Source organism: Mustela lutreola, chromosome 14, assembly GCF_030435805.1.
Source record: "Mustela lutreola isolate mMusLut2 chromosome 14, mMusLut2.pri, whole genome shotgun sequence".
NCBI lineage: Eukaryota > Metazoa > Chordata > Mammalia > Carnivora > Mustelidae > Mustela > Mustela lutreola.
The window spans coordinates 20,685,577-20,697,833 of NC_081303.1; the positions used below are offsets into that span (position 1 = coordinate 20,685,577).

The 12,257-nt window shown below is 37.7% G+C and overlaps 1 protein-coding gene across 10 annotated transcripts in view; it reads right to left on the bottom strand.

Annotated features, from left to right (window-relative positions):
* The window catches only part of EDEM3 (ER degradation enhancing alpha-mannosidase like protein 3), a 77,596-nt gene that overhangs the window by 58,807 nt on the left and 6,532 nt on the right, over nucleotides 1-12,257 (bottom strand). The gene's annotated exons all lie outside the window — the stretch shown is intronic.

Below are 12,257 nucleotides of genomic sequence, written 5' to 3' on the forward strand. Positions count from 1 at the left end.
ACTCGAGAGCATATTATCCTTCATGGTGCCCGCCCTTCACAGTATCGCACAGTATGGATACACTACAATTCACTTATTCCTCACTTGAGGAATATGTAGATGAACTCAGTTTTTCACTATATAGACATGTATATGCATACATCTTTTGCACATATGCTTGTATTTCTATAGATTAAATCCCCAGAAATACACCCAGTGGGTCAAAGGTATGGATATTTAATTTCTGATACCTACAAATTGAAGACACTAACTTATATCCCAACAATACTCTAACACAGGAGATGACCAATCACTTATATTTTGCCGATCTCTTGCATAAAAAATGGTAACACAAGTTTTATTAATGAGAATAAACTTTTTTTTTGTATTCATCATTGCTATTTATTTTTTTTTTTTTTTTTTTTTTTTAAAGATTTTATTTATTTATTTGACAGAGAGAAATTACAAGTAAGCAGAGAGGCAGGCAGAGAGAGGAGGAAGCAGGCTCCCTGCTGAGCAGAGAGCCCGATGCGGGACTCGATCCCAGGACCCTGAGATCATGACCTGGGCCGAAGGCAGCGGCCCAACCCACTGAGCCACCCAGGCGCCCCCATCATTGCTATTTATTTGAAATGTTTGTTTATATATTTTGTCTATTTTCTATTGGTTGTCTTATTGGCCAAGACATTCTCTATACATTGTGTTTGTTATATACAGTAAAAATATTTCTCCTGTCTTTTATCTTTTATTTTTAAGATTATTTATTTATTTATTTGACACAGAGAGAGAGAGAGAGATCACAAGTAGGCAGAGAGGCAGGCAGAGAGAGAGAGGAGGAAGCAGGCTCCCTGCAGAGCAGAGAGCCCGATACAGCTGGATCCCAGGACCCTGGGACCATGACCTGAGCTGAAGGCAGAGGCTTTTACCCACTGAGCCACCCAGGCGCCCCTTTTGATTATCTTTTAACTTTGTTTTGGTGCTTTTTATTTTAAATATGTAGTTAAGACTATGAGTCCCTTCCTTTATGGTTTCTAGATTTCAGGCACGGTTAAGAAAGCTATCTTGAGCCTCTGAAAAGAGCACCCTTATTTTGTCTAGAGATTTACTCCATCTGGAATCTAATACCCCTTATGATGTAAAATAGGGATATAGCTGTGTTTGCCCCCCCAAAAGAGCCAATTTTCTAAATTCCACTTTTTAAACAAACCATCCACTCCCTAATTGCTTGAAATGCAGCTTTATTAGTTCAAAATTGTCTACACATTCCTATAGCCTCATTTTTGTTCTGCAGATCAATCTGCTTGACAGATTTATTTCCTATGCCTACTGCCCTACAGATCTAGTTCCTGCTCCAAACCATTATCTTAATTATTCTACCTTTCCACTATATCTTCCTACTTAGGACAGCAACTCACTCCCCCAATTATTTTTCTTCAAAAAATTTTTAACTACTTTTTCAAATTTAGCCCTGTGGATAACTTTAGATTTTCTCTAGAACTCCACTGAAATTTTAATTGGAAGAGCCTACTTTGGGGGAGAATTGACATTATTACCAACTGGTTCTTCCCATTTAGGAATGTACTATATCACTACATTAATTCAGATCTTCTTTTATGAATTTGGTTTTCTTCTCTAGGTCTCACACATTTCTTAATATTTATTAATAGGAATTTTATCATTTGGGATACTATTTTGAGCAAAATTTTCTGTTAAAGATTTATTTATTTATTTGAGAGAGACAGAGAGTGTGTGTGCATGCACACGTCAGGGTAGGGGTAGAGGGAGAAGGAGAGGGGAAGCAGACTTCCTACTGAGCACAGAGGCCTCTGCCAGGCTCAATGCAGCTCAATCTCAGGACCCAGAGATCATGACCCTGAGTGAAACCAAGAGTTGGACGCTTAACTGACTGGGTCACCAGGGTACCCTGGAATTCTTTTTTTTTTTTTTTTTTAAAGAACAACCATGACAGAGTATTTCTAATCCAGATAATAATGAAACAGACACAAAAATCTTCCCTCCTATTCATTACAAATACATAGAACTGCTGTATCAGTATTAAATTATTTTTAAAACATAGCTGAGCTTAAGAACAAGAAAAAATTCTTAAGTACCAAAAGTGAATAATGGAGTACAGAAGATGAAGCTGCAGTGACAATGGTATGGGCGTTAGAAATAAAGATAGACTTCAGGAGAATTATGTTAATGCCCAAAGGGTATAAGAGTTGATGCTACTGGTCTTGCATACATGGCCATAAGCCAGAGAAGTAGGTTCTTTAAGTTGGATAGTTGCTTCAGTAAAACTAGACTGGATCCCCACCTACTGGCAGAAAAGGACAGAAACAAGAAAGTCCTGCTGAACTTTGTATTTTTTTCACTAGGGGACAGTCCCTAGAAGATTCCTCTAAAATTAATTACATGATTATGATTAGAGATTAGAATCACTGTGCTTATATATTTCAACTTCAGACAATATTCACTGATTCCCTGTCAATAACAGTAAGATAGGGGCGCTTGAGTGGCTCAGTCCTTAAACGTCTGCCTTCGGCTCGGGTCATGATCCCAGGGTCCTGGGATTGAGACCCGCATCAGGCTCTCTACTCTGTGGGAAGCCTGCTTCTCCTTCTGTGTCTCTCTCTGTCAAATAAATAAATAAAATCTTTCATTCAACTTAAGATTTTTGCCAATTATGCTACTACAGGCAGTCTTCAACCTGCCTGGCCTCACTACATACGAGTTTCTACAATCTAGTTAAATAAACTCTCAACAACATGACTTAAATTCAGTTACCACTGTGTATTAACTGCAAGTGAGTGCATAAAAGACAAACTTCGGTGCCAGTTCTTCAACCCACAAGTCACTACATAAATAACCGACACTCATCATGATCAGTGATCACTCACATCACTTCTTTCAAAGTCAGTGTCTTGATTACCGTGTGTCTAGTTTTTAGCTCATACATACCAAGTGTGTGGTTATCCCCTTGTCAGCCAGTGATAATCAGACATGACAATGTGACAATTTATGAGGATGGATAATCAAAAAAGGAAATTAGCCAACAAGGATGAAAGTTCAGCGAAGAAAAGAAAAATGAGGGCACTGAAAGTGCAATTTGAACTGAACATAAACACTGTAGAGAGCAGCTGGCCAGGGACAGTTGGTCACACTGACACTCCAGAGACCAGCAGATGTGCATCTACAGGAACTGAGTGAGGGCCTAATTATCCACATAGATGAAGAAAGTGGTTGCAACATAGAGTGACCAGGTCACAAAGGAAAGGATACCTGCAAAAACACTTCTCATTAAAGGAATTCCCAGAGGTATTTCAGGGAAGGGAAAAGGGTAACATTTTTTCAGCTGATCCAAATTTTGAAAGCAGGAGGACAATTCACAGATGCACAGAAAAGATGTGTGCTGTTATCTTAGGTTACACAACTAAAATGAAGGCAATGGAGGCAAGACTACCCAATCTTAATGAATTTTTGGAAAGAAATAACACTTTAATTTTCAAAGTCTCTAATATTTTGAATGTTAGTTGTGCTATTTTAAAATCTCTGTACATTTATAACCATCAGAAAGAGAATTTTCAATATTTTGACAAAGATTTTAAAAGGTTTGTAACATTTGTATTCTGGTCTGGAACCCTAATTCCCACAGTTGCTAGTATCAGAATTTTTCTTAAGTAAAGTCAACTCATACCATTTTTCTAATGGCTTCTCCATTCCTGACTTTTTATTTTGATTCAGCTGTTGGTTGCCTGGACTTGTCCTCAGGTATGTTTTTGTTTCTCGGTTTTTTAGAGTGTCATCAGTATTGTTATTTCTCTAGTATCCCTGGGTTAGGATGTCTCTTGTCTTACACTTGAAAAATAAAATGAATGTTATAAAATGCTCGAGACATATTTTCTTCCCTTCCGAAATTTGAGGATACTGTTCCACAACCCGACATCCACTGAGAATCATCATGGCAAAGTTTCTAAGACTAGTCTGATCCCTTGTACCTTGAACGACTTGTACCACCTATGCCTGTATGTTCCCATGATTCTTAATTCTTTAAGTTCAGCAGAAATACTCCCAATTCCATACCCAGCTCTATCCTACAGCCTCTCACTAAACTCAACGATCTATATGCCAAATCCATAGCACATTAGCAGCAGAAAAACAGAATAGAGGACAGAACACTAAACACATGGTCAAACAGAAAAGGAAAGACAAAAAAAATAATAATAAAGTAGGCTAAAGAATACAAAAAGCACTGAAGCCTGCAACCCTTCAGATATTTAAAAAAGTTCAGTGCTCCATAATGATTCATTTCCTGAGGAAAGGATCCCAGACAACTGTTTGTACTATAATTAGAATCCATATGCAGCTAACAAATTCTGAATTGAACATACTGTGATTTTAATATTATATACAATTTTTAGCATAAATTCCTAATAATTTTCTTTTAACATTTTAAGTTCCTAACTTCTTTTTCTGTGTTAATGCCAAAAGAACTGTGATTTCCCAGAATGCATACGATTTTTTATTGCTTAAGTTTCGTACTGAACACATCTAAACAACACTCTGAAGTACTTCAAAAGTGATATATTTTCAGCTTGCTGATGAATTTTGAAACTTCGTAAAGTATCATTCAAATGTTAATTTGACTGTAAGGAGTTCTTTACTATCTAAACCACCACCACTTAGAATACTTTATACTATTCCTAGGGTTCTGCAAAAACACACACATGCAAAAACACTTCTGTCTGAAATTAAATATGAAGCTCAAACCCTAGGTTTATCAAGATAAGAAAAATATTAGGAGCAATTACAAACAGAATGATCAAATAAGGGAGCTTTGAACAAGACATAAAAATACTTTATGCCCTGCTAATTCAAGATTACAGATAAAAACAAAAACCACAGCATTTTCTTTGGGCTAACCACAAAGTGAACTACAGCTGATTTGCGTAAATCCGGAGCAATGCCTACGTGGTAAATAAACAGCCATTACACTTCAAATATCCTGTCTACTTGAGGTAATAGAGTAATATAGTAATACCGTCTCTTCACAATGTATTGCTAGAATGAGGGACAAGTAATTCCTATTGCTATGACTCAGAACCACAAAGCACAATAATTACTCAGAAACAAAACTCAGGGATAAAAAGAGTCCTATACAAATTAAGTAGAACAGGTGCCTACCTAAAAGCAAGAACAACTGCATAAAACAAAACCAAGCTGACTTCTCTCTCTGGTAGAAACTGATACCACGATTCTAAAATTTACAGAGAAATGCAAACCAGGGCACCTGGATGGCTCAGTAGGTTAAGCATCTACCTTTGCCTCGGGTCATGATCTCAGGATCCTGTTTGGAACCCCACGCTGGAGTCCCTACTCAGTGGAGAGTCCACTTCTCCCTCTCTTTCTCTCCCCATGCCCCACCCCCTACACGTGCGCATGTCCCATGTACACACCTGCGCTCTCTAATAAAAATCTTAAAAAAAAAATGCAAATAACCCAGAATATCCAAAACAATTTTGAAAAAGAACAACACTGAAAGACTTACACTGCCTGATTTCACAACTTAATATCACACGAAAGACAGTGTAATACTAGCATGCATATAGATATTCGGATCAATGGGGAAAAAATAGTCTAGAAACAAACCCACACATAGATGGTTAACTAATTTTGCACAGATACCAAAGTAATTCAGTGGTAAAAGGATATTCTTTTCAACAAATAGTGTTGGATAGAGATGGATATCTACATAGAAAAAAATATAAATCAATCTTTACCTCATTCTATATACAAATATTAACACAAAATGAGTGATAGACCTAAATAAACAGGCTAAAATTTTAAAACAGCTAGAAGAAAATCTTTGTGGCCTGGGCTAGGGAAGTATTTTTAGGTAGAATATAAGATAGGAATCATAAAAAAGGATAAACTGCATTTGATCACAATTTAAAACATTTGCCTTCATAAGACATTGTTAATGAAAAGGCAAAGCACAGAGGGGGAGAAAATATCTGTGCTATGTGATATATGTGATAAAGGACTGATATCCAGAGTATTTAACTCTTATGACTCAGTAATCAGGACAAATGACGACCTGATTTTGAAATAGACAAGAGATGTGGAGCAGGCATCACTAAAAAAGAGATATACTAAGCACACAGATTTTCAACATCATTGGTTATTGGGAAAAGTCAAAGTCAAAACAAAATGCCACTACATACCTTTTAGAATAGCTAATATTAAAAAGACCAAAAATACCAAGTACTGGAGAAGATGTGGCATAACTGAAACTCTTAGACATTGCTGGTGGGGAACACAAAATATTAGACACTTGAGGGAAGTTTTTCAGTTTCTTACAAAGTTAAATTTATCCTTCTCATGTAATCTAACAATCCTGTTCCTAGTTGGGAAATACATGAAAATGTATGTCCACATAAAAATTTGCATTCACAGCAAATTTTCATAGCAGTCTTTTTAATGATAGGCAACGACCAGAAACAAGCCAAATATTTATCAGTTGGTGAACAGATAAACAAAGTGTGTTCTATCAAATCAACTGAATACTACTAAGCAATTAATAGTAACTACAATATATCCAACAACATGGCTAAAATCTCAACACCATCATGTTAAAAGAATCTGAATCAGAAGACTACATACTGTATGATGCCATATATGAAACCCTAAAAAGGAAAAACTAGTGCCAAAAGCAGATTACAGTGGTTGCCAGGGGTCAGAGGTAGGGAAAAGGAACTGACTGCTATGGAGCATGAGGAAGCATTTTGATGGAAAAGTATGTCATGACTGTGGTGGTAGTTAAACAAATAGAAACAATTGTCAAAACTCAGAATCAAGCACGTAAAATTAAAAACTTTTTCAGGACACCTGGGTGGCTCAGTGAGTTGGGCCGCTGCCTTTGGCTTGGGTCATGGTCTTGGGGTCCTGGGATCGAGCCTCACATGGGGCTCTCTGCTCAGCAGGGAGCCTGCTTCCCCCCTTCTCTCTGCCTGCCTCTCTGCCTACTTGTAATCTCCCTCTGTCAAATAAATAAATAAAAATCTTTAAAAAAAAATAAAATAAAAAATTTTTTCATCTGTAAGTTATACCTAATCAAACAAAAACTTTATTCCACTGAGTTAAAATCCTATACAGAGTATCAGAGTGTGAAAATAAAATATTACAAGGGGATACTACAGAATTTATGGCAATTGGACAAAGTTTAGGATGCTCTAAAAGTACAGGGCAAGGAACACTGGTTAACAAAAGATAGTCCCACACTCATTCACACAAGAAAAGACATAAATTTATAACTTCCCTCCTCCCAGCCATTAGTACCACTTTTAAAGTACTTTATTTACAAAATTACTCTCTCTTCTTTTTTTAAAGATTTTATTTATTTATTTGAGAGAGAGAGAGAGAGAGAGGCAGAGGGGGGCAAAGGGAGAAGCAGGCTCCCCGCCTGATGTGGGGCTTGATTCCAGGACCCGGGGATCATGACCTGAGTCAAAGGCAGAGGCTTAACCCACTGAGCCACCCAGGCACCCCCAGAATTACTTTCTGATGATCAAAAAGAAAACATTAGGTACAGAGTTTCAAATGGGGAATATGAAAAAGTTCTGGAGATGGTAATGGTTTGCACAACATGGTGAACATACTTAATACCATAGAAATGTCCACTTAAAAATGGTTAAAATGGGGGCACCTGGGTGGCTCAGTCATTAAGCGTCTGCCTTTGGCTCAGGTCATGATCCCGGGGTCATGGGACTGAGGCCAGCAATGGGCTCCCTGTTCATTCATCAGGAAGCCTGCTTCTCCCTCTCCCACTCCCCCTGCTTGAATTCCCTCTCTCACTGTGTCTCTCTGTCAAATAAACAAATAAAATCTTTTTAAAAAAATTAAAAATGGTTGGGCGCCTGGGTGGCTCAGTGGGTTAAGCCGCTGCCTTCGGCTCAGGTCATGATCTCAGGGTCCTGGGATCGAGTCCCGCGTCGGGCTCTCTGCTCAGCAGGGAGCCTGCTTCCCTCTCTCTCTCTCTGCCTGCCTCTCTGCCTACTTGTGATTTCTCTCTGTCAAATAAATTAAAAAATAAATGAAATCTTTAAAAAAAAAAAAAAAAAAAAAAAAATTAAAAATGGTTGAAATGGTAAATATATATATATATACACATATATATATATGTATATACACATATACATATATATGTGTATATACATATATATATATATTTTTTTTAACCACAATAAAAAATGTTCAAAGAAAGTAACATTGGGGGGATAAAAGTAATTCTAAGAAATCTTACATAAATCAAAAAATCTATAAGGAAGTTATATTTTCCCTTGGTTTGAACGATAAGGACGAATCTACTGTGTTTTTTGAACTATGCTCTCATGAAATCAAGCTTAAAGTGGTTATTAGGTATGATTCTACTAGGTAAAAGAAACTGTGCTTACCAACTCTTTTAAAGTTTATGTGTAATGTTTAAGGCTCTACCTTAACAGTTTTTACTTCTAACAGTTTGGGTAGTTGACAGTAACCGGAAAAACGTTGGGAGACAAGTATCAGGTCAGGAAGCACAGATCTAAAACGGTTCTGCATTTGGTGGCCTAAATACATGTCATTTTGTCATCTAAATTAATCTGAAAAGTAACCTCAACGTGAGTACTAAAAACATACTAACAGAAGTGCTGAAGTGGCTATGGTCTGAGGTTAAATAAGGCCACACAAGAACTGCCAAAACAAACATCTAATTTCATGTTATTTGAGGGAAAAAGAAAGCCATCTGTGCAATTTACTGTGGATAAATTGCAGTTGGAGCAAGGCTAGAGATTTGCCAAACATAGTTGTTATAATGTTAATATTTAAGCCAATAATTGATAAAACCAGAAAATTCCTGGATATAACAAAGGATGGCAGTATTGTGGTACCCTACAGGGCACTGTTATTGAAAAACAGTATTTACAGAACTTTGGAGAATCAAGAAAGAAAAAAAAAGGTAAGGGAAAAAATAAGCTCAAAGGGTACATGCTCAAAACAGAAAAGAATGTGTTTTAAGAAGTTTGTATGTACAATGGGAGGAATAAGCTCTCAGTTAAAGGCCTGGATGAAGTTTAGGAGGGCAATTTCAATCTCAAGCAGAGAATGAATAATGACAGTAGCAATAAACTCTTATATAGTGCTTCTTATTTGCCAGACACTAGATCCACATACTTGAATTATATTAACTTATTCAATCCTTACAACAGCAGTGAGGAAACAGACTCAGGGAGATTAGGTAACTTTCTCATTGCAACATAGCTAGCTCATAGTGCCCTGTTCCATTTCTAGACTTCTTGCTCACTCTTAATATTATATGGCATCTTTGGAAATCCATTGGTCTCCTAGGAACCAAGAAAGTTAAAAGGAATTGCTCTGAATGCTCACTAGAATGGAGAATAATATAAAAAAGGACTAGTGAGAAATGAAAAGCTTTCAGCACTTATTAAAAGCCCGCCATGTGCCAGGTACTTACATTTCAGCATAGCAGGCAACCACTACAACAAAACAAGCAGACTTATAGATCCCAAAACTCACCATAAACTTGTATCTTTCGTGAAGTTTGTTAAATGATTTCTTTGAATTTAAAAGGCAAAGATATATCATAATAATCAAATGCAAAAAAAATCACTATTTGATTACATCTTCACAAGAATTCAATTCAGCTTCAAAAAATTTATTTTTTAAAAATATTTTATTTATTTCAAGAGACAGAGAGAGCAAGCACAAGCAGGGGGAGGGGCAGAGACAGAAGGAAAGAGAAAGAATCTTAAGCAGACCCCACACTCAGCATGGAGCCCCACTCAAGGCTCCACCTCATGACCTGAGCTGAAACCAAGAGTCAGACACTTACTGAAGCCACCCAGGTGCCCCTCTTTAAAAAAATTCAATAAGGGGACGCCTTATTGAAGCCTCTGCCTTCAGCTCAGGTCATGATCCCGGGGTGCTGGGATCGAGCCCCGCATCGGGCTCTCTGCTCAGTGGGGAGCCTGCTTCCTCCTCTCTCTCTGCCTGCCTCTCTGCCTACTTGTGATCTCTGCGTCCTATAAATAAATAAAATCTTAAAAAAAAAAAATTCAATAAGCATTTGTGTACCAGGCATGATTTCAGGCACAAGACATATAAAAGATGAATTTATTAAAAATTAAATAAAATGATCCCTGTTCTCAGGACACCTGGTGGCTCAGTCAGTTAAGCGTCTACCTTTCATGATCCCAGGGTCTGGGGATCCAGTCCCTCCCGCATCAGGCTCCTTGCTCAGCAAAGAGCCTGCATCTCCTTCTGCCTGCTGCTCCCCCTGCTTGTTCTCTCTCTCTCTATGAAAAAAATAAATAAAATCTTTAAAAAATAAATTAAAAATAAATAAAATGATCCCCGTTCTCAACAATCTTACAAGCTACAATAGCCCTTGACAATTATGCCCATTTTACATAAGATAGTGCTCAGAGGGGTTAAATGAACTGTTTAGGGTCCAAGCTATTAAATAAACAAAACAAAATTTGAGCTCAAACCCATCTAATTCCAAAACCTATATGCTTTTGCTTTACAGCAAACTAATACTGTTTCTGAGTATTACAACTGGAAAAAAATTTCAGGTGACTTCAAATAACTAATACAGAGCACCTGGTCTCTGCTTAATATTTTAGAACTGTTTCAAGTTAGTTCTAAACTTGAAAAAGGGAAATGAGAATTCCAGACTAAATCTTGGGTTACAATCTTCACATAAACTAAGCAGAGCACAAGTACCTTGCAAGAGTCACTTGTGTTGTAAAACCGTTGAACATTTAAAAATATGTATTGCAGAGGAATGCAGATGGTGTGGATCCACTGGAAAAATGAAGGGGCGTGTTAATTCCAGGAGTTCCCAGTCTTCGGGGTTGAAATCCCTCCCCTTTCAATCTTATAGGTAGGGAGGTGTAATACAAAGCTTCCCAATTAGGGTCCAAAAAATAGGAACTGGCCCAGGAAGTCCTCGGAGAGCTGTTGTCAGTACTCTGTTGTCAGAGAGCTCTGTCATAAATCCATTTACTAAGTGAACTCTGTAACAGGGAAAAATGTATCGATAGAAATTTCTGATGTTTACCTAAAAAGGGACAGGGATATTAAAAATACTGTGCTTTAGGGGCACCTGGGTGGCTCAGCTGATTAAGCATCTGCCTTTGGCTCAGGTCACAATCCCAGTGTCCTGGGATCGAGCCCCACACTGGGTTCCCTGCTTGGTGGGAAGTCTGTTTCTTCTCTGTCTCTCTTTGTCCCCCACTGCTTTCTCTCTCTAATGAATAAGTAAAATCTTTGTAAAAAATAATTAATTAATTAAAATACTGTGCTTTACAAAGAGAGGATCCTCTTCACAGTGAAATATACTGAACTGATCCAGCTGTATACCCTTTCATTCAACTTTGGAAGTAAAAGTATGCATTTGTGAGATGGCTAATGTTTGAGGGTATAGCATCGATCCACTTGGCCACCACAAAACTATTGGCCTAGATTTGTTCAATTTTGCTTGGCCCAAATGGAATGAACTAACCAGAGATAAATAATTTTGAAAGAACGATTAAGGGAATTATTAAGAGAATGGCCAAGGTCTTTAGAAATGAATTTAAAACTGTGTTTTCAATATGGTTAAAAATACCCCAAGTTATATTACCATTATTTTCAAAAAACATTTATTAAGAACTCAATATAGACTCCTAGAAAAACGAAATATAAGAAGGAGTAAGAATTATCAAATATAAAACATGTTCAAACAATACAAAAATGCAGGGCGCCTGGATGGCTCAGTCAGTTAAGTGTCTCCCTTCCACTTGGGTCACGATCTCAAGAGTCCTGGGATGGAGCCCTAAGTCAAGTCTAGCTCCCTGCTCAACAGAGGGTCTGCTTCCTGCTTCTTCCTCTCCCTTTGCCCACCCCCTACCTGTGTTCTCTCACTCACTCTGCTCAGTGTCAAATAAATCTTTTGAAAAGCTAAAAAAATGGGGTGCCTGGGTGCCTCAGTGGGTTAAAGCCTCTGCCTTCGGCTCAGATCGTGATTCCCAGGGTTCTGGGATCAAGCGCCACGTCAGGCGCTCTGCTAGGTGGGGAGCCTGCTTCCCCCCTCTCTCTCTGCCTGCCTCTCTGCCTACTTGTGATCTCTGTCAAATAAATAAACAAATAAATCTTTTTAAAAATAAGATAAAATAAAAAGCTAAAAAAAAAGGTACATGAACACATAAAGTGTGTATACTTAGGTGTTTATAAAGATG